The following is a 24,040-nucleotide window of genomic DNA, read 5'->3' as shown; positions in this document are numbered from 1 at the left end:
CAGAAAATATCTCTGTGTGCCTCATTTTTATTATGTAGCTTTGTTCCCAGACCGTTTCTCCCCTGTGTATTTATGTCACGAAGATATTTGATTCAGTTTCATGTATTTGTATGTCTCTTTCATTTCTAACAGGAAACATTAATAAGAAGGAAAGATTAGGAGTGAGATTTTGAGTTTGGTATATGAGAACTAGGACATGTATGGCATGCTTAGTTTGAAATGAAGAAGGTCAGGTGCATTAGATGGTTAGATAATTGAGTGATAGCAGCCTGAAACTTGAATTAATATATCTTCAAGAGAAAAAAGAGCAATAGCATTTTCTGTAGCCTCTCTGCAGCTCATAGCCAGTTGATATTGGCCTTTGCTGGTCAATTTGTTTGTGCAGTTATTTGTTTATGTAGCCAATTACAAATCTGTTGCTTACGCTTTGCAATAACTTTTCTGAATGCATATGATCTTTAATGCATGATCCAGAAACTTGAAACATGTTTTTCTCCATATTTCTTTCTCAAATAGCAGAAGACAGCTGTTGGCTTCATTCAGCGATCACGTTCAACTGCAGTTTTCTGGATCTCGCATGTGATAGGCAAAAACAGCATGAAAATAGGCTCTATTTGGGATTAGGTTGTGTTATCCTATTTGGTGATTAAAACTTCTAGGCCCCTGCGAAAATATTGATTAACCCCTGTGTCCTTCCAGTAAGCCTTCTAAATGCCCTGCAAGCTGATGTCTCCATATGGACTATGCTGTGCGCTGTAAGACTTCTCACATGTCAGCGCTGCTCATCACTCTGTGACCAACCCATGCCGTGTGAATGACTGTAGTATACCTAAAGTGAGGGACCGTAAGTTAGAGATTGAAAGTTAGTGTCCTTGCTTGGATTGGCTACAATTCTTTTTGAAAATAAGGCACATATCCCAAAATTAGTTCAGGGTTTTTTTTTTCAGCTTTTTATTTTCTGTTGGAGTATATTTGGTTAACAATATTGTATTAGTTTCAGGTGTACAACCAACTGATTCAGTTACACATACATATACATGTGTCTGTTGTTTTTCAAATTCTTTTCCCAATTACGTTGTTACATAATATTGAACAGAGTTACTGGTGCTATACAGTAGGTTCTTGTTGGTTATACATTTTAAATATAGCCATTAGGGACTTTGGAACTGACTTAATTTCAGTTTTTTAATGGTTTAAACAAAATGTGGTTTTACATTTTCAATTACCACATAAGATTGGAGCCAGTTATTATTTTTGGAAATCTTTTTTACCTATTCCTGGTTGTGTGTTGCTGTATAAGAGATTACTTGGACACTCTGTGGCTAAACATAGGAGTCAATAAAATAAAATTAGAATAATAATTTTTATTATCTAATAATCTGGGTCAGGAATTTGGGTGGAACTCATTTCAGTGAGTTTTCTGTTCCAAATGATGTCAATGGCTTTGTTTGTTGATATTCAGCTGACAAACGTACTGTTCGAGGGGATCTAAGAGGTGACCTTTATATACATAGTGCTTTTGCAATGATACCTGAAGCCTGAGCTCAGCAAGGCCTATCCATCAGAAAACCCATAAGTGGTATCTTCAGGGTAGCACACTTAGGCTTCCTATATGGCAGCTCAGAGATTCTCCAGTGTGGAAAGAGGTGCAGGAGAAGTTGAAGGCATTGCATAACCTAGCCTTGAAATCCTAAAATATCACTTTTGATCTGTTCTATTGGTCAAGCAAATCACCAAGGCCAATCTAAATTTAGGAGAGAAGAATTGGACTCCAGCTCTCAGTTAAGGAGAAAGGGCAAAGAACTTGTGGTTATCCTTACTGCTCCTACTGCTGCTGCTAAGTCGCTTCAGTCGTGTCTGACTCTGTGCGACCCCAGAGACAGCAGCCCACCAGGCTCCCCCATCCCTGGGATTCTCCAGGCAAGAACACCAGAGTGGGTTGCCATTTCCTTCTCCAATGCATGAAAGTGAAAAGTGAAAGTGAAGTCGCTCAAGTTGTCTACTTGAAAGTTACACAGTTGGGTCCGACTCCTAGCGACCCCACGGACTACAGTCTACCAGGCTCCTCCGTCCATGGGATTTTCCAGGCAAGAGTACTGGAGTGGGGTGCCATTGCCTTCTCCGGTGATTATCCTTAATGTCTTACATTTCCTTATTTTGTTTTATTTACAATATATATTGGGTGAGTTCTACCATGTAGTTGTGTGTGCATGATCCATCATTTCTGACTTTTTGTGACCCCATGGATTGTAGCCTTCCAGGCTCCTCTCTCCCTAGAATTTTCAGGCAAGATTACTGGAGTGGGGTGCCATTTATTCCTCTAGGGGATCTTCCCAACCCAGGGATCAAACCCATGTCTCCTGTGTCTCCTGCATTGGTAGGTGGATTCTTTACCATTGAGCCACTTGGGAAGTTTCTACCATAGTGTAGAACAATTAAGGTGGCAGAATAGTAACATTGGGTCAACTAAAAATTGACCTTCAATATAATTTCTCGTTCATTCATTCATTCATTTATTAATTCATTCAACAAACAATTGACACCCCATCACATACAGGCATTGTCCCAGGTGATGAGGAAATGGAGTGGAATCTCTCATTAAATTCTATCAAGGGGATGTAAAGAATTTACAGATACACTCTACTCCAAATAATCATTGGTTGATTTATGCAGTCAATATTTACAGCAGCCCAATAAAGTGGATGTTTATAAGTCATGCTTATAAGTCAAATCAGAAAAATGAAGTTCATAGAAAAATCTTACTGAAGTTTACGTAGCTCGTAATTTTTCAAAAAGTTATGTATATTATGATGGATATCAATCAATTTGATTTTAGTAGCCAATAGATTATTTCCTTTTTATTACAAAATTACATTATTTCTGGAATAACTTAGAAAATGCAGTAAATCAGAAAATGCTATTAAAAGTCACAGATCTGTATTTCTACTGCTTAGATATGTTCAGTGTTATTACTTGAGTATACGCCTGTTTCTGTTCACCATTGTTATGAAACTATCCCCCAAACTTTGTGGCTTAAAATAACAACCATTTATTTGGCTCACTATTGTGTGGGTTGTTAATTTAAGCTGAGCTCCTCTGAGCTCTCCCTCCTGCTCTCTGTTGGTTTTACAAGCTTCTATGTCCAGCTGTGAGTTAGCTGGCTAACTTTGCTTCTGGGTATTAGCTGGCTGATGGCTGGGAAGCCACAGGTCACTCACATATGGCCTCTCCTGCTTCAGCAGGTTTGCCTGAGCTGGTTAACATGCCAATCACATGATTCAAAAAGAGAGGACAGAGGTGTGCGATGCCTCTTGAGGCAAGGACTGGCATATTAAAACAAAGTAAGTTACAAGACCAGCCCTGGTTAAAGGGAGGGGACATTAACTGTGAAGTTATATTTCAAAGGGCATGGACTCAGAAAAGGGTAAAGAATTGCAGCCACTTTTTTTCAATTAAACTGGAACAACTCTTCCATGTTTCTACTCACCATGCAGGCCTTTTTAAGTAAACAGAAATATGAACATAAAGACACCAAAATTTTATATATGCTCAGACCCTCACTTGTGTCTAACTCTTTGAGACCCCATGGACTGTAGTCTGCCAGGATCCTCTGTCCATGGAATTCTCCAGGAAAGAATACTGGAGTGGTTTGCCATGCCGTCCTCCAGGGTACCTTCCCAACCAAGGAATCTAACCAGTGTCTCTTTATTTCTTTGGCATCAAAAGGCAGATTCTTTACTACTAGTGCCATTTGGGAAGAATAGTTATTAATGTCCTGCCCTCTCCTCACTCAATCATACCCAACTCTTTTGTGACCCCATGGTCTATAGCCTTCCAGTCTCCTCTGTACATGGAATTTCCCAGGCAGGAATACTGGAGTACATTGCCATTTCCTTCTCCATGAAAATACCCTAGGTGCCCCCAAAGGCCTCTTCTCCAATTGTGTTTTAAAACATGCCACCCCAGATTACAACAAGGCATGAGAGACAAAAGTCAAAGGGTGTTTCCCTAGCTCTGAGGTGAAGTGAAAGTCACTCAGTCATGTCCAACTCTTTGTGACCCTATTGACTGTAGCCCACCACGCTCCTCTGTCCAGGCAAGAATATTGGAGTAGATTGTCATTCCCTTCTCCAGGAAATCTTCCTGACCTAGGGATCAAGCTCAGGTCTCCTGCACTGCAGGCAGCCTCTTTACTGTCTGAGCCGTCATGGCATAGGGAGCTCTGAGGTGCATTGCTCTATATTACAGATATACTCTCAACAATGGCTTGGGTTAAAACCTAGTGCTACTATTCTTGTGTCTGACAATAATCTGAGGACAAACTGGTTTTCTAAAGGGTTTCTGTAGACTGCGCCCTCTGTCTACAATAAATATTTCCATCCATCTTGTGAAGCTGAGCATCAAAGAATTGATGCTTTTTAACTGTGGTGTTGGAGGAGACTCTTGAGAGTCCCTTGGACTGCAAGGAGATCCAACGAGTCAATCCTAAAGGAAATCAGTCCTGAATATTCATTAGAAGGACTGATGCTGAAGCTGAATCTCCAATCCCTTGGCCACCTGATGTGAAGAACTGACTCATTTGAAAAGACCCTGATGCTGGGAAAGACTGAAGGCAGGAGGAGAAGGAGACGACAGAGATGAGATGGTTGGATGGCATCATTGACTCAATGGACATGAGTTTGAGTAAACTGTGGGAGCTGGTGATGGAGAGGGAGGACTGGCGTGCTACAGTCCATGGGGTCGCAAAGAGTCGGAGATAACTGAGCTACTGAACTGAACTTGCTATCTACATGGCTGCTCCTTATTTTTCTTTGTAATTGCCATATCCTTAGTGGCTCAGTTATGAGTTTAATTGTATTCCCCAGAAAGTTATGTTAAAATCCTAACTTCTGTTACCATGAGTGTGACCTCATTTGGAAATAGATTTTTTACAGATGTACACACAAGTTAAAAATGAGATCTTTAGAGTGGGCCTTGGTTCAACTGGATTGATGTCTTTATAAGAAGGGGAAATTTAGACACAAAGACCAACATGCACAGAAGAATGATGGAAGAGAATGTAGGGATATTCGGGAGAAGATAATGGAGTATGACAATGAAGCATTTCACCAGCAAGCCAGAAATTCCAAGAATTGCCAGGAAGCACAAGAAGCTAAAAGAGGTAAGATACAATTCCTCTGTACATCCTTCAGAGTGAACATGGCCCTGCCAACATATTGATTTCAGACTTCTAGCCCCTAGAGCTGTGAGGAAATACACTTTGGTTAAGTCACCTGCTCTATGACTACGGTACAGCAGCTCTAGAAAACTGATCCAGGGCCTCAGATCCTCATGCTTACTAACCCTCTTTCACTTTGCATTATCTTTTATTGAGCATTTTTTTCCTTCAAGCCCTTATTACATGAGAAATCTTCACATACATGTGCCTGATTTTGTGTTTGCCATTTCTTTTTTCTGTAGTCAAAGCCTGTGTCTTCCATATTCACTCTTATAGCCCCTGACTGATGTATGAGCAGCAGTCAATGCATTATTTGCTGTGAACATAAATGAAGATATCGGGCTGGGGAAGTCAAGGAAACAATACCTCCAAGTGGAGAATCAGGATGAAGAATGTCAAATGCTGACATGGAATCAGAGGCAAAAGAGGCCATTGGATTTTGTAATCTTGTGGAAGCAGTTGGTAACCTTTGAGCAAGCAGTTTCAGGAAAGTGGGCGTGGCAGAAGCCATACTCTACCCAACTAAACACTGAGTTGGCAGTGAAGAATCACAGGACACAGGTGTAGTATGCCCTTTCAAGAAAGCTGCCAGTGAGAAAGGGAAAAATAACAGAGCAGAGGCTTGAATTTTCTTTGGGTCTTTATCTAAATAAAATGGCAAGAGAATATCCAAATATGGAAGGAGATTTGTAGTTTAGTAAGAATAGTAGGAACTTCTCAGGGTTCTAGATTTGAGGAGAAAGTATTAAGTGGAAGAAAAGAAGGGGTTGTTATGAAGCAAGGTCTTAAAACATGTAGGAGAGATCAAAATCAGTAATAAAGAGTAGATGGCTTTGCCATATCTCTTACTCGGGAATAAGAATAAATCAAGATAATGATGAAAACAGACAAAGTGCCATAGAATGTCATACTTAGTGGCTCGCATGTGGTTTTGTGCTTGCTTTTGGAGTATATTTTATCTCCTTTACTTGATTATAAACATTTTCAGATACAGAATTTCCTCTATACATACAAATAAGTGTAAAGAGGATATTTTAAGTGAAATACTCTTATAATAAGTCATATGTAGTTTATATTTCCCAGGAAGACTTTTGTTCTCAAGTTTATGCTCAATTTTAAACCTGTTAGATATTTTATTCCTGGAGAGGGATGGAAAAGTTATTTTCACTAAGTTAGTTTCTATTAACAGACCTGCTATTGATTGAGTGCCTATTTATGCCAGTCCTGGTCCTAAGGTTTTTAAATCATTTGTCCCTGGAAGTAATACAAATAGATATAGTTTGTATTTTTATAGAGATGGCGAAATTGAGGTTTAGAGAGATTACTTGTCTAAAAACCACAGAAAGAGATAGTAGAATCTACAAGGGCCTCTCAGCAGAGCTTCAAGCCTTAACCTCTGCATCATTGCAAAAGTAGATACACAAAACAGTTGCCCTAAAGGTAATTCTAGCTGTTTGTTAAGGTGTATTTCTCAAGTTTAATTATCTCTTAAAAATACTGTTTACTCTAAGAGCAGTAATAATAAGTCATGTTTCTACTGACTTTCAAACAAGTTGATTATTGGCTTTGAGGTTCGTTCCACACTTTGCTATCTGTACTCCTGACAATTTCCTATTTCATTAACATTTTAAAAATAAGGAACCTAAAATTTAACATAATTAAAACAAAATGATTAACAAAAGATAGTCTAAGCAATAAAATCTCCAATTTCTTTGTCTCTGGTATCTCTTCCAAAGAAATGCTTGGCAATACTGAATCTCTTTTAAAATAAATATTGATGTGTCCATTTGAAAACTAATAAAACCTAATGCCTTCCTCAGTTGGTGGCAATAAAAATGAAGTGTGCATTGTTCAAGGTGGCCTTAATAGCTGACACTGAGACTGAGTCAGATTTTATAAGCATTTTGAATTATATTACTCAGCAATTATTGTTAGCGTGGGCATTGGTATGTGCAATTATCTAATGCTTTAAATTATCTAAATCAATATGTAGGTAGTAAAAGCTTAGACTTATAACTTTAAAATGATTCACGTGAACTCGTTTAACACAATGTTAATGTGTCTGTCCTCTTTAGCCTATATTTATACCTTCTAAACCAGGTTAATTTAAAAGTTTAAGGTACCAGCTGCTGTAACATTATAAACTGAATGTTACCGTTAAAGGAAAATAAGTAATGCTGTAGACAAGAAAATGTGCTTGCTTCCCACTGCTGTCCCTAACACTGTTTTTCCTTCAGGAATTGCAAGTCTTCAAACAGTTGCAGAGAGAAACTCTACTCAGTCACTAGATAGTTAATTTGACTTCCCAGGTGGCACAGTGGTTAAGAATTCTGCCAAGGCAGAAGACACGGGTTCTATCTCTGGGTCAGGAATATTCCCTGGAATAGGAAATGTCTACCCACTCCAGTATTCTTGCCTGGAGAATTCCATGGACAGAGGAGCCTGGCAGGCTGCAGTCCATGGGGTTGCAAAGAGTCAGACTTGGCTGGGTATGAGCATGAGATAGTTAATTCACTGATTCTTTTCACATATTCCAAATTTGATCACTTTTTAATTCTTATACTTTTCTGCAGGCATACAAAGATTTTGCATACTTCATCGAAAATATTCCATATTCTGCTTTTAAGAAATATTTTTTGCATGGGTTTATAGTAGCGCATTGAGGTCAATTAACATTGGGATTACACTTGTATCAAAGAAGTGACAGCTAATATTCGATTTAACAACTGTTAAGTGGAGAAGGCAATGGCAACCCACTCCAGTACTCTTGCCTGGAAAATCCCATGGACAGAAGGGCCTGGTGGGCTGCAGTCCATGGGGTCCCTAGGAGTCAGACACGACTGAGCGACTTCACTTTATTTTTCTCACTTTCGTGCATTGGAGAAGGAAATGGCAACCCACTCCAGTGTTCTTGCCTGGAGAATCCCAGGGACTGGGGAGCCTGGTGGGCTGCTGTCTATGGGGTCGCACAGAGTCAGACACGACTGAAGCGACTTAGCAGCAGCAGCAGCAAGTGGTACTAGCGAGCAGATTTTGAACTTAGGCCGAGAAGGATCTGTATGTGCAACTATGAATTTTATCACATACAATGAAGTAAAATGACTTGGGTAATGAAGAAACAGCTCTAGGTTTAAATGTTTATACATTGAAATCTTAATATGCATTCAGTACTAAAAAGGTCATTTCTGCATCACCTCATATTGTCCATATGTGAAACTCGCTTCGTGATCAACAGGAGTTCCAGGTTTATTCACACTGACTACTGACCTGCAGAGGGTAAATAGCTCTGTAAAGCATGTCTGGATTGAGAAGGACATTGAGAGGTTATCTTCCGTGTCTCTGCTTTCCAGCAAGGCCACACTTAAATCATCGGAATAACATGGACATCCTTTTATTAAAGCTTTTCAGCAAGAATATTTCTTAGCTCTCCTTATTTAACCATGTAATATTTAACATCTCTCATCATCATCTTTCATTTTAATATATTCCTCCACTCTCCTTGGTTCAATTTTGTATTAAAAAATCCATTTCCTAATTTTCCTTTCTACAGGAGAATATATCTATTATCTACATGTGATTTTTCTTCCCCCTCTTACATCTTTCAACAGGATCAGGAGCCAGCTGAAATTAGAATTTAATTCTGCTTTCTTTAAACATTTTTTGAACCAAGCATTCCTTTTGTTCCAATTATTTCTTTCTGTAACGTTTCTCACACCCTTCTAGATATTCAGAAAAGCTTTTATACCTGTCAAATCTTTTTTTAAATTTTGTTTCTAATGAACTTGCATGTGCGGACATTACTCCACCTTTTTCTTTTCTTTTTTCTTGGTCTTGCCACTCAGCTTGTGGGATGTCAGTTCCCCAACAAGGGATTGAACCCATGCTCCTGCAGTGGGAGCATGGGGTCTTAATGGCTGGACGGCCAGAGAAGTCCCATTCCACCTTTTTCATGCCAGTATCGTCAGTTCTTTCCTGTCTTTGCCTGCCCAGTAGGCACATGGAGCAAAACTCCAACTCTGCACTTATCCCTGTTCAACGGCTTCAGGCCTAATACTAGACTGTTGATTGAGTTCTGTAAAAAGTCTTGGTTTCCAACAGCACAAAGACCCTCAACATTGCTTGGAAATTCTGTCCTTTCCCTAGTTCATTCTCTCCTGTTTTCTAAGGTAATTATTTCAAACCTTCTCGACTCTTTAAAAATCACCTTTGCTAATACCGCTCTCCTTGCTATGGATGAGTGACCTTGGCTTCTACTTCACAGAGGGAATAAAATCCTCACAAATCCTTTGAACTTGCTGTATCCCTCCTCCACAACCCTCTCCCCACCTCCACACACACATAAAAGCTTCCCCCTCTCCCCTGCCCCTCTTGTTAGCTAGAAGCTGTTTTTGTCTAAGACATCTGCATCTCATTGCCTCCCACAAGATAAAGTTTCTCTCAACTGTGTGTTTCTTCAATCTCTGTTAGTGCCATCCTGTCACTACTTAATCATGTTCAAGTTTTTCCATTTAATCAAAAGAACAATAATAAATCTTTTCAACCTATCTCCAGATCTGCCTCCTTTCCTTCACTTGAAAGTGAAAGGAAAGTGACGTCGCTCAGTCGTGTCCGACTCTTTGTGATCCCATGGACTGTAATGTACCAGGCTCCTCCGTTCATGGGATTTTCCAGGCAAGAACACTGGAGTGGGTGGCCATTTCCTTCTCCAGGAGGTCTTCCCAACCCAGGGATTGAACCTGGGTCTCCCACATTCTAGACAGACGCTTTACCATCTGATGGTCAAGCATAAGAGTTACTTACACTTGCTGTCTTTATTTCTCATCTGTCATTCATCAGCCCACTTGTATTGCCTGCCTTCATCTCCAGTTGAACCACTTTCTTACACATCACTAATAATTTGCTTGTGTGAAAATACAATGAATATGTTCACTTGATGTTTTATCTGATTTCTCAAAACATTTCACATGTGGAGATTGTCCACATTTAAGAAATCTCAACCTCTGTCATCCCCTTCTCCTCCTGCCCTCAAACTTCCTCAGCATCAGGGTCTTATCCAATGACTTGTCTCTTCACATCAGTTGGCCAAAATATTGGAGCTTCAGCTTCAAAATCAGTCAATAATGCAGCACGTTACCTAAGGTATTGATTGCTTTGTTTTGATTCATGGAGTTTCTTATAGAAAACTTAAACATATATGTGCTCAGTGACAACGCAGATATAATAAAACATTGTGTGATTTACACTCTAATCTTAAATGTATGTAGGCGTCCTGATATATACATATACATAGAATAAGAAAAATTTTGAATCGGATTTTGCTGTGACTTTCTTAAGAATAATATTTTTTTATCAGGATAGCTGAAATAAAAGGATTAGTTTACCCACATTTGAGTTCAATCTACTATTGGTGTGTTTTTCTTACTGAAGCAGGCCAGTGTTTAAAATTCCAAGTATTATATAGGTAACTTATTTTAATTCCATGGAAGAAGAGTAATTGAATTAGTCTGAAAGAGTTATGCCAAAGAATGTTCAAACTACCACACAATTGCACTCATCTCACAGGCTAGTAAAGTAATGCTCAAAATTCTCCAAGTCAGGCTTCAACAGTACATGAACTGTAAACTTCCAGATGTTCAAGTTGGATTTAGGAAAGGCAGAGGAACCAGAGATCAAATTGCCAACACCCGGTGGATCATTGAAAAAGCAAGAGAGTTCCAGAAAAACATCTATTTCTGCTTTAATGACTATGCCAAAGCTTTTGGCTGTGTGGATCACAACAAACTGTGGAAAATTTTTAAAGAGATTGGAATACAGACCACCTGACCTGCCTCTTCAGAAATCTGTATGCAGGTCAAGAAGCAACAGTTAGAACCAAACATGTAACAAGAGACCGGTTCCAAGTAGGGAAAGTGGTACGTCAAAGCTATATATTGTCACCCTGCTTATTTAACTTATATGCAGAGTACATCACGAGAAATGCTGGGCTCGATGAAGCACAAGCTGGAATCAAGATTTCTGGAAGCAATATCAATAACCTCAGGTATGTAGATGATACTACCCTTATGGCAGAAAGTGAAGAAGTAAAAAACCTCTTGATGAAAGTGAAAGAGGAGAGTGAAGAAGTTCGATTAAAATCAATATTCAGAAAACTAAGATCATGGCATCTGGTCCCATCATTTCATGGCAAATAGATGGGGAAACAATGAAAACAGAGAATTAATTGTTTTGGGGCTCCAAAATCACTGCAGTTGGCGCCTGCAGCCATGAAATTAAAAGACGCTTGCTCCTTACAAGAAAAGCTATAACCAACCTAGACAGCATATTAAAAACCAGAGATATTACTTTGTCAACAAAAGTCTGTCTAGTCAAAGCTATGGTTTTTCCAGTAGTCATGTATGGATGTGACATTTGGACTATAAAGAAAGCTGAGTGCCAAAGAATTGATGCTTTTGAACTGTGGTGTTGGAGAAGACTCTTGAGAGTCCCTTGGACAGCAAGGAAATCCAACCAGTCCATCCTAAAGGAAATCAGTCCTGACTATTCATCGGAAGGACTGACGCTGAAACTCCAATATTTTGGCCACCTGATGTGAAGAACTGACTCCTTAGAGAAGATTGAAGATACTGGGAAAGATTAAAGGTAAGAGGAGAAAGGGATGACAGGATGAGATGGTTGGATTGCATCACCAACTGGATGGAGATGAGTTTGAGTAAGCTCCAAGGAGTTGGTGATGGCCAGGGAGGCCTGGCGTGCTGCAGTCCATGGGGTTGCAAAGAGTTGGACACGATTGAGTGACGGAACTGAACTGATGAGCTTTTAGGGAGTGCCACTCACGTCCCTGGCATATATTGACTTTTATGACATGATCAAGGCAGGCTTTGATATTCTGGCCTTCTAGTGGGGATCTGGAGCTGCCGGGGCTCTCCTGAGGATGTTTCTCTTTGCTGCTCCTCTGGATGATCTTATTTTCATCCCTTATGGGTGTTTATAGCCAAAAAACTAAAAACTCTCAAATAGGAGAAATACTTAATGATGATGAAAACTACAATATCATGATAATGCTGACTGATGATAAGATTGTATATAATTGAATGTTTTGTATTTACCAGGCACTATGCTAAGAATTTCACACCCATTATGTCAATATAAGAATAGGTATTGTTATAATCCCTGACATATTATTAGCTATATTTTAGATGAGTGTCCCCTGGGGTAAAGTGTATGTGTTTATATATACATAAACTAATACATATATATATATATATATATACACACACACACACACACACACACACACATAGAATTGTATGAAGTATATATCTATAATCCAAAAAAATGGCCACAGAACATTTTTATTTGGGCTGCTTTTAGTTATTAATTTTTTAGTGTGAACTGGGTATCCAGATCTCAAAGGGCTAGTCTAAGAAATGAAAAATGAGACAGCACACTCCAAATAATAATTTTCTCCTAAAATTCATGTTTCTACTGTGAGATTTCTCAAAGGTAAACTGTAATTCATTTAATATCTTATTCCTGTCTTTCTGCATGAAAAATGGCAAATGCTGTAAGGAAAAACTGACAAAATTCAAGCAGGTTTTGAAAACTAGAGATAATCCAATTATATATTAGACATGGAGGCCATTGCCATTTATCCTTGTCATCCTTATTTCCTAAGGGTCATGCAACCAGAAACCACCATTCTGAATAAATTGATATATATATATATTAATAGCCAATTGGAGGAAACAATTTAGTTCACTATAAATACTAACTAGATATTAAGTAAACAAATAATCTATTGTGACATAAAATGGTCTCCATGGTATTAATCTAATTTAGTGTGGATAAGTGATGGCTTGCAGCTCAATGATGCCAGTACTTTAAACATGTCTTGGATGTCTCTGGTGCAAATTGAAATGTGACCTCAGCCAGTCGTTAAGATGTTAGTTATGCTGACATGCTCAGCTGAGTGACAACATATCCTTCATCTTTCCAGGAGTAAAGATCCACTGACCTAATTAATCTCTTTGTAGACTTAGATCTAGAAATGGATATATTTTAGGTATAAAATAAAACTGTTATAACTGTTAGTATTCTGAGTTTTTCTAAGAAATGAAGTTATATTTTTCCACTTAATGCTCACAATGTGTGTGCAAATTGTGGTTATCTCTGTCTCACAGATGAGAAAATGGAGAGTCCATGAAGTTAAGTAAATTCACCTAGGACATACAGCTTGTGACTGGCAGATACAGAATTTTCCTTTATACGACTCACTTCCAAGCAATTTTAAAGCAAGGATGTTTTGAAATCTGCTTGTTGCTCATATATGAATTATTGGTATGTCAGTTACCTTTGCAGGGGTAGGTAAAAAAAAAAGTCTTAAGTATTTAGCAAGATAATACAAGTATCTTGATTTTACATGGGTTGGACACTGTAGTTTTGCTATGTTCTACTCTTTACACTTTAAATTCTGACATTTTCAACCTACTCTTTTTTTTTTTTTTTTTCAGTTGCAGGATAATTGCTATTTACAGTGTTGTGTTAGTTTCTGCTGTACAACAAAGTGATTCGGCTATATTACATATATCCCCTCCCTCTTAGAGCTTCCTCTCAGCTGCTCCCCATTTCCCACACCTCTAGGTCACCCCAGAGCACCGAGCTGAGCTCCCTGTGCTATATAGCAGCTTCACACTAGCTGTTTGTTTTGCACATGGTAGTGCAACACATTGGAGAAGGAAATGGCAACCCACTCCAGCATTCTTGCCTGGAGAATCCCAGGGACTGGGGAGCCTGGTGGGCTGCCTTCTATGGGGTCGCACAGAGTCGGACACGACTGAAGCGACTTAGCAGCAGCAGCAGCAGTGTGTATATGTCGATCCTTATCTCCCAGTTAATCCCACCCTCCTTGTCCCCCTCCACGTCCACACATCCATTCTCTATTGTGTCCATGTCTCTATTCCCGCGCCAGAACTAGGTCCCCATTCCTGAATCACATTCTGCTCTTGTATGACTCAATCTTGTGTATACTATTCCCTCTGCTTTGAAGGCCTCCCACCCTGTCACCTAGTATTTACATTCATACATCCGACTGTCTAATAAACCCCTATTCATCCTTCATACCTGTGTTAGTTTCCTATTGGTACCATAGCAGCTTAAACAGCAGAAGGCCACCAGTGTTGACTCTGAAGTTAAAAGAAGGGGGCCCAAAGCCAAAGGATGCAGTTGCCTCTAGAACCTGGGAAATGCCCTTGCTTTATATAAGTAACAAAAATACTGAGATACGATCTTGGGACCATGAGAAATTAATTTCAACCATCAATCTGAGTGAGCCTCCAATGAAACATCATTTGTGAACAGCTCGATCTTAGCCCTATGAGACCTTCATAAGATTTCTGACCTACAGAACTGTGACATAATAATCATGTATTTTTGAGTTTATAGTGACACTGTTTATGATAACTTTGTAAGACACTGAATGTACAAATGAGCAATAGCCAGATCACATATAAAAATATAGAGCTGACCTTCAACCTCTGTAGCAACTCATCCAGGAGGTGAAACCACCACCTGTGTAACAATGGACCCCAAAGCATCAGGACTTGACCAGCCAGCTTCACTATTTGCTCCATTTTTAAACTTAAGACAAATCAGAGAAAGCAAAACATGCTTTCCATATTTGGTTTCCATAACCAAACACATAGACTACCTTGCTTCTAATTAGCCTTCTTCCAGTTTCCCCATGATAGCAGCCTGCAATCAAGGTACACTTTAAGCTTTTTCTCTCTCTCTCTCTTTTAAGCTGTAAGCTTCTATAAAATTGTTCCTTGAATTGGTTCTGTGGATACCAAAATCCAGGGATGCCCATTTCTCTTATATGAAGTGAAGTCACTCAGTATTGTCCAACTCTTTGCGACCTCATGGACTGTAGCCTACCAGGCTCCTCGGTCCATGGGATTTTCCAGGCAAGAGTACTGGAGTGGGTTTCCATTTCCTTCTCCAGGGGATCTTCCCAATGCAGGGATCGAACCCAGGTCTCCTGCATTGTAGGCAGACGCTTTACCATCTGAGCTACCAGGGAAGCCCTTCTCTTATATAAGCTGGAATAACGGTCTCCATATAACCTATTTGTATTATCACATATACTTTAAATCATTTCTTGATTACTTATAATACCTAATACAATGTAAATGCTATGTAAATCATTGTCTGTATAAAGCAAATTCAAGATTTGCTTTTGGGGACCTTATTGGATTTTTTTTTTGTCCCCAAATGCTTTTTATTTGAGGTTGATTGACTCTGCAGATGCAGAATGCATCAGTTTAGTTAAGTTGCTCAGTTGTGTCTGACACTTTGCGACCTCATGGACTGCAGTATGCCAGGCTTCCCTGTCTATCACCAACTCCCAAAGGTTGCTCAAACTCATGTCCATCTAGTTGGTAATACTATCCAACCATCTCATCCTCTGTCATCCCGTTCTCCTCCTGCCTTCAGTCTTTCCCAGCATCAGGTTTTTTTCCGTGAGTCACATCAAGTGTTCATATCAGCTCTTCGCATCAGGTGGCCAAAGGATTGGAGTTTCAGCTTCAGCATCAGTCCTTCCAATGAACACCCAGGACTGGTCTCCTTTAGAATGGACTGTTTGGATCTCCTTGCAGCCCAAGGGACTCTCAAGAGTCTTCTCCAACACCATAGTTCAAAAGCATCAATTCTTTGGTGCTCAGCTTTCTTTATAGTCCAGCTCTCACATCCATACATGACCACTGGAAAAACCATAGATTTGACTAGATGGACCTTTATTGGCAGAACCCACAGATGTGGAGTAAGAGTCAGTTTTACTAAGAGTGAGTTTATGGTCCTAGAAAGAGTCTGTTCCATCCCCTTGTACTCAGTGGCAGCTGACTTTTTTGTGAAATCAAGGACTGTAACCTACCAGGCTTCTGTCTCCATGGGATTTCCCAGGCAAGAATACTGGATTGCCATTTCCTTCTCCAAGTCATCTTCCCAACCCAGTGATCAAACCGAGGTCTCTTGCATTGTAGGCTGATTCTTAACCAACTGAGCCACCAGGGATGCCTTGTAAATACAATGCAAATGGAGATATATGGAAAGAGTAACATGGAAACTTACATTACCATATGTGAAATAGATATGGGGAATTTGCTATATGGTTCAGGAAACTCAAACAGAGGCTCTGTATCAACCTAGAAGGGTGGGATGGGGCGGGAGATGGGTGGGAGGTCCGAAAGATATATATGTATACCTGCTGCTTCTGCTGCTGCTAAATCGCTTCAGTCGTGTCTGACCCTGTGTGACCCCATAGATGGCAGCCCACCAGGCTCCCCCGTCCCTGGGATTCTCCAGGCAAGAACACTGGAGTGGGTTGCCATTTCCTTCTCCAATATGTATACCTATGACTGATTAATGTTGAGATTTGACAGAAAACAACAAAATTCTGTAAAGCAATTACCCTTCAATAAAAAAATAAACTAAAAAAAATATAATGTGAATGTTATGTAAATTGTTTCCAGGGTGAAGCAAATTCAAGTTTTGCTTTTGGGGAACTTTCTAGAATTTTTTCCTCCCCCAGTGCTTTCTATTGGAGGTTGCTTGAATCTGCAGGTGTGGAACCCGTAGATATGGAGAGCCAACTACACTCAGTTGCGTGCCTTCAGGTTTCTGCCAAACAAAAGTGATGGTGACTGACTATCACACAGCAAGCTCTTAATATAAAGCCTTTGCTAGTTTTCATGTGTATAATTTTCTTTTATTTCTGCATCTGTCATGGGAGCAATAGAAGATTGATACATCCAGTATGGGGGCCAACTTGGATTACCTCAATGGCTGGCCAGGGTAGGGTCTGTGAACCAAAGCTTCGGTGGACTGCAGAGATGTGCCCACTGAGCATTTTTAGTATAGACTGTCCCCTTTGGAAGTAAAGTAAGGGATAGATTTCAACAGTGATAGTGTGGGTTGCAAAAGGCACCACATTACCAAAGTGAGCTCACGCTTGGGTTCCCTCTTCATACTGTGAATTGGTTATGACTGGAGCTACTTAGCTCCTATGAAATGTGGACAGCTGGGGGCCAGCCCCATGAGATAGATAGTAGACTTCTTACGAAACTAGCATGTGGGTTCTCGAGTCATTAATTGGAAAAATAAAAGAGATTTATTGATGTTTGTTGCTCAGGTTTGTGGAGCATGAAATCATGGCTACCTTTCATTTCCACTTTGAGCACTCTGTATGGTTTGAATTATTTATATTGAGCAGGCATTACTTTTATGATCAGAAAAAGAAAACAACACAAAGACATGCTAATTTTGCAAAGCAAAAGAAAACAAAACCAAACCCCGAGGTCTATATATATATTTTTTCTTTTCTGAATTAGCCTTCATGAAACAGGCATCTTCTCAATTATTTGTGAATATGAAAAGGACTAGTTCCTGAATATCCGTTCAATCTGCTGTGAATTTTCTCCCGATTTCCATTTTTTCTACTTAATTTTATGCAAGTGGATTGTAACCAACTTTAATTTCTTATTTAAAACATTGCCATTTTCAGTCTCAAAGGTATCTTTTCATTACCCTCAGGACTGTCATATGCTGAACCACATTTCATTATATCTTAATTATTGTGCTCCTGCATTGAGAGAAGAAAGATTCACCTAAACCTGGAGTTTTAGAAATCATTAAGAAATACTTTCTATCGAAACTATCCCTGTACAAAAACAAAGTATGTTACTAATGGACCATCGTTCTTGAACTGTGTCCCTATGGCCATTGCAAACAATTACCAGCAAAATGGCACTATGTTAATTCAAAGGTTGCAGTTACCCTCTTCAGAGCTGAGGTTACAGCTCTTTCCCATCTGTTAATTTCATATTATTAGAATTTAGATTTCTTGAGGAAACAGATGGCTATAAACTTTAACAGGTGTTTATGGTGTACTGCCTTAACTTGAAATGCTGAACAGGTACAGCTTGAAGTTTGCTGGGCTGCACAGGGAATTAGTACTTTAAATGATGTGTGGGCAGAGAATTAATTTGTTTTGAACTACCTGAAGAAAATTCAATATACTGTACACAGTGGTTCATGCTTACTTGACATGGTGCAATACAATGAGAAATGTCAAAAAAAATTAAAGAAACCTTGAACTTTATTCTTCAAACCAGCCCACTACCTTTCCTTCTAATAAAATACCAAACAAGACGATGATGCCAGGTACTGCAGTGGATGAAAGCGGAACAAATAAGGAAGCATCCATGCATCAGTGACTGCTTCAGTAGATATGTGCGTAGCACAGCTTATCTCCGCTCCCTTGAAATAAAAATAAAATGCAAATCAGCATTCCTATTCTGTACATCTTCACAAATATTTTATACATACATAATGTTGTGCTTCGCTTGACAGTGTTCCATCTTCCGTGAATGGAGGACTGTCTGTTGCTCTATGAATTCACACAATGGCAGTAAAGACAGAAAAAGAGTAGAGAACAATATAATGCCTAGACTAGTATGCATTTTCTGCAGAAATATAAATTCTTTATATAACCAAGAGCTATAACTTTGCACATATGTGAAATGAATATAAAAGTCTGAGCCATGATTATTACATGAATTTACTCGATCAACTCTTTAATAATACTTTTTACCTAAACCATATATTTTCCCAGAGTTGCCTAGTCTTGTCATCACTACAAAAAGGTTTCAGACATTGACTGGTCAGTGCTGTAGGTAAGACTTTACTTCACTATTTTATTCTTAGCAGATAGAACATTTCCAGACACATGTAACTGTTAAATAATTTTTGTGGAATTTATTAAATGTGTCATAGATACAAAGGGTCTCCAGAAAATCAAATGCTTGTATTTTGTAACTGGTGGTAAAACTGCAGAGTAATTACTGAAGACAGTTATACAACCAAAAGTCCCTTTCAGGCTGTGGGAATGAAAAGAGCACTGCTGATTTCTGCAGAATTACTACTGTACAAGTATGATCAAGAAAAGAAATAGTGTGTCAGTAGTGATGGTGGAATAAACCAGCAGTGAAATTTATGGACAGAACAGTGCATTGCTATTGCTCTGCTTGTTCTGGAATCCATCAACGTCCTGGGTTAGTTATTCTGCCTGAAATCTACCAGATGACCTGTTGGTCTACTTTCTCTGATCTTCCTTGGATTCTTTGGACTGTCAAACTGACACTTTTAGCTCTCTCGTGTTGAAAAACTTTGGTAGCCATGCATGGTTCAGGAGTATACATTGGATCATGTAATTTCATCCTAAAATATAATTTGACTCTAGAATGGCCCTTAGAAATGACAAATCCTGACTCAAATGTGTGTCCTTTAAGAACGAAGGTCAGTAAAGAAAAATAATTTAAATAATTGTCTAAAAGAATTCTCCTAGATATCTTCCATCTATCCTTCCAGATCCACTCTACTTTTTCTAAGTTACTTTGTATTCAGGGAGGTTGTGGAGAAGGCAATAGCACCCCACTCCCGTACTCCTGCCTGGAAAATCCCATGGACGGAGGAGCCTGGAAGGCTGCAGTCCATGGGGTCGCTGAGGGTCGGAGACAACTTAGCGACTTCACTTTCCGTTTTCACTTTCATTCATTGGAGAAGGAAATGGCAACCAACTCCAGTGTTTTTGCCTGGAGAATCCCAGGGACGGGGGGGCCTGGTGGGCTGCCGTCTGTGGGGTCCACAGAGTCGGACACGACTGAAGTGACTTAGCAGCAGCAGCAGGGAGGTTGACTGATACTGACTGTATCCATGGGCATCCCTTTAAGTACCACCAAAATGTCAGAAAGAGAAATTTACTCAGCCATTAAAAAGAATACATTGGAATCAGTTCTAATGAGATGAATGAAATTGGAACCTATTATACAGAGTGAAGTAAGCCAGAAAGAAAAACACCAATACAGTATACTAATGCATATATATGGAATTTAGAAAGATGGTAACAATAACCCTGTGTACGAGACAGCAAAAGAGACACTGATGTATAGATCAGTCTTATGGACTCTGTGGGAGAGGGAGAGGGTAGGGAGATTTGGGAGAATGGCATTGAAACATGTATAATATCGTGTATGAAACGAGTCGCCAGTCCAGGTTCGATGCACGATGCTGGATGCTTGGGGCTAGTGCACAGGGACGACCCAGAGGGAGGGTATGGGGAGGGAGGAGGGAGGAGGGTTCAGGATGGGGAACACATGTATACCTGTGGCGGATTCATTTTGATATTTGGCAAAACTAATACAATATTGTAAAGTTTAAAAATAAAATAAAATTAAAAAAATAATAATAAAATAAAAGAAAGAGAAGCCAGGGTACTTCCCTATTCCCTGGCTGGGAGGCTATCTTAGGCTGATGTTTTTCCTCCATTAAAGACTATAGATCCTGGTTCTTGTAATTTGATCTCTCTTTTTGCCTCTTTAGTCCTAAATATAGTAAAGTGCTCTGCCATAGTGAACTGTTCTTTATAGTTTTTCTACACAACAGCCTGCACTTTTGTAAATAGTGTCTTTATTAAATCCTCCTCAATTTACCCAGTTTAAGTATATACAACCTATTTTCTGCCTGGACCCTGACTGATAGTCTTTAAATGATAACTAAAACATTTGAAAGTATTCAGAATTTTAAATTGCACCCATTTGTTACTTTAAGTTTCTTAAGTGATAGAAAATTGGAAGCAAGTGGGTAACAAATTCCTTTTACATGCCTTTTTTTCTTTTCAGTTGAGAAATCCCCTTTACTTACAACTATTTTAAAGTTAAGTAACTACTTAGAATTGAGGAGAAAATAATAAAGCTGTTCTTTTGAGAAATGGAAGCTGTCAAGGCTTTATTACCAAGAGGAAGCACGGAAAGTAATCAAGGCTCTTTTGCAAAATGCGACGTGTACCTTGCTGTCAAACTCCATTAACTTACAGGTTTGAATTATAGTTCTGTTTCACAAAATAGTATGATGGAATCAGACATAATATTAGAAGCTAAGAGTTCTGTTTAAAATTGCCTTTTCTTTGTTCTGGGGAGAAATAGAACATTCTGAAATATTTCCTTGTAATCAACTGCTAATAGCTAATTCATTGGCCAGGTGCATTGAATTCTGCTCCTCTCAGAATAAAACACCTTGATATTCCAGAAGGAAAGTGTTTGCTGTCTTATTTGTGTGTAAGTGAGCTACAAGGTGAACTCCCTGTGAACCAACTGGTAAAGTGTTTTCTTTATGTGCCCCATAAATTGAGTATGTTTGTCCTCTATTGGTTACATATCACAATCCAGGTTCATCCCACACATATCCAATTAGGTGCCACAGCATCACATGTGGCAGAAGCATAGAAAAATAGACTGAAAGATCTTGTCTAAAACTGTGTGTATTATTATGAATTTGTTTTCTTGAAGGCTTTTTGCAAAAGACAGAGATAGACACTCTATAGATCAGTTAAGTATTTATTGGGTCAGTTAGCCAATTTTGAAAAATGTGAAAGGATATTTAAAATCTTTATTTGGAAATGTTGTTGATGTGAAGTCACTATTAGATTTAGATTGTTTGATAAAAGCCTGGACAACTACTATAATCAGTTAATTCCAAAAAAGCCTCTCTTTCCTGACTTCCTCACCCACCCTGAGATGGGGTAGATCCTAGTCTTCCTTTCCTAAGACTGTTGTTTAGTTCACTTGTATCCAACTCTTATGCGATCCTATAGACTTATAGTCCACCAGGTTCCTCTGTCCATGGGATTTTCCAGCCAAAAATACTGGAGCGGGTTACCATTTCCTTCTCCAGGGTATCTTCCCAACCCAGGGATCAAACCCACATCTCTTATATCTCCTGCATTGGCAGACAGGTTCTTTACCACTGAGCCACCAGGAAAGCCTACCTAGGACTATGCTGAGAATTGAGATTGAGTCTTTTTTTAAATAATTTTTTTGTGTTAGAGTATAATTGCTTTACACTGTTGTTTCTGCTATACAATGAAGTGAATTGGTTATACGTATACTTCAGTTCAGTAGCTCAGTTGTGTCTGACTCTTTGTGACCCCATGAACTGCAGTATGCCAGACTTCTCTGTCCATCACCAACTCTTGGAGTTCACCCAAACCCATGTCCATTGTGTTGGTGATGCCATCCAACCACCTCATTCTCTGTTGTCCCCTTCTCCTCCTGTCGTCAATCTTTCCCAGCATCAGGGTCTTTTCCAATCAGTCAGCTTTTCACATAAGGTGGCCAAAGTATTGGAGTTTCAGTTTCAATATCAGTCCCTCCAATGAACACCCAGGACTAATCTCCTTTAGGATGGACTGGATGGATCTCCTTACAGTCCAAGGGACTCTCAGGAGTCTTCTCCAACACCACAGTTCAAAAGCATCAATTCTTCTGCACTCAGCTTTCTTTATAGTCCAACTCTCACATCCATACATGACTACTGGAAAAACCATAGCCTTGACTAGACAGACCTTTGTTGGCAAAGTAATGTCTCTGCTTTTTAATATGCTGCCTAGTTTGATCATAACTTTTCTTCAAAGGAGCAAGAGTCTTTTAATTTCATGGGTGCAATCCCCATCTGCACTGATTTTCGAGCCCAGAAAAATAAATTCAGCCACTGTTTCCACTGTTTTCCCATCTATTTCCCATGAAGTGATGGGACCGGATGCCATGATCTTAGTTTTCTGAATGTTGAACTTTAAGCCAACTTTTTCACTCTCTTCTTTCACTTTCATCAAGAGGCTCTTTAGTTCTTTTTTACTTTCTGCCATAAGGGTGGTGTCATCTGCATATCTGAGGTTATTGGTATTTCTCCCAGCAATCTTGATTCCAGCTTGTGCTTCCTCCAGCCCAGCATTTCTCATGTGTTAAGAAGTTGCATAGAAGTTAAATAAGCAGGGTGACAAGATACAGCCTTGATGTACTCCTTTTCCTATTTGGAACCAGTCTGTTGTTCCATGTCCAGTTCTAACTGTTGCGTCCTGACCTGCATATAGGTTTCTCAAGAGGCAGGTCAGGTGGTCTGGTATTCCCATCTCTTTCAGAATTTTCCACAGTTTATTGTGATCCACATAGTCAAAGACTTTGGCATAGTCAAAAAAGCAGAAATAGATGTTTTTCTGGAACTTTCTTACTTTTTCAATGATCCAGTGGATGTTGGCAATGTGATCTCTGGTTCTTCTGCCTTTTCTAAAAACAGCTTAAACATCTGGAAGTTCACAGTTCATGTATTGCTGAAGCCTGGTTTAGAGAATTTTAAGCATCACTTTACTAGCATGTGAGATGAGTGCAATTGTGTGGAAGTTTGAGCATTCTTTGGCATTGCCTTTCTTTGGGATTGGAATGAAAACTGACCTTTTCCAGTCCTGTGGCCACTGCTGAGTTTTCCAAATTTGCTGGCATATTGAGTGCAGCACTTTCACAGCATCATCTTTCAGGATTTGGAATAGCTCAACTGGAATTCCATTGCCTCCACTTTCTTTGTTTGTAGTGATGCTTCCTAAGGCCCACCTGACTTCACATTCCAGTATGTCCGGCTCTAGGTGAGTGGGAGTGATCACACCTTTGTGATTACCTGGGGTTGTGAAGATCTTTTTGTACAGTTCTTCTGTGTATTCTTGCCACCTCTTCTTAATATCTTCTGCTTCTCTTAAGTCCATACCACTTCTGTCCTTTATTGAGCCCATCTTTGCATGAAATGTTCCCTTGGTATCTCTAATTTTCTTAAAGAGATCTCTAGTCTTTCCCATTCTATTGTTTTCCTCTATTTCTTTGCATTGATCACTGAGGAAGGCTTTCTTATCTCTCCTTGCTATTCTTTGGAACTCTGCATATCCTG

Source organism: Bison bison, unplaced genomic scaffold (genome assembly GCF_000754665.1).
Source record: "Bison bison bison isolate TAMUID 2011002044 unplaced genomic scaffold, Bison_UMD1.0 scf7180017864200, whole genome shotgun sequence".
In the NCBI taxonomy this organism is placed as follows: Eukaryota; Metazoa; Chordata; class Mammalia; order Artiodactyla; family Bovidae; genus Bison; species Bison bison.
The sequence above is the reverse complement of the archived record's forward strand: the minus strand, read 5'-3'. Positions refer to the sequence as shown.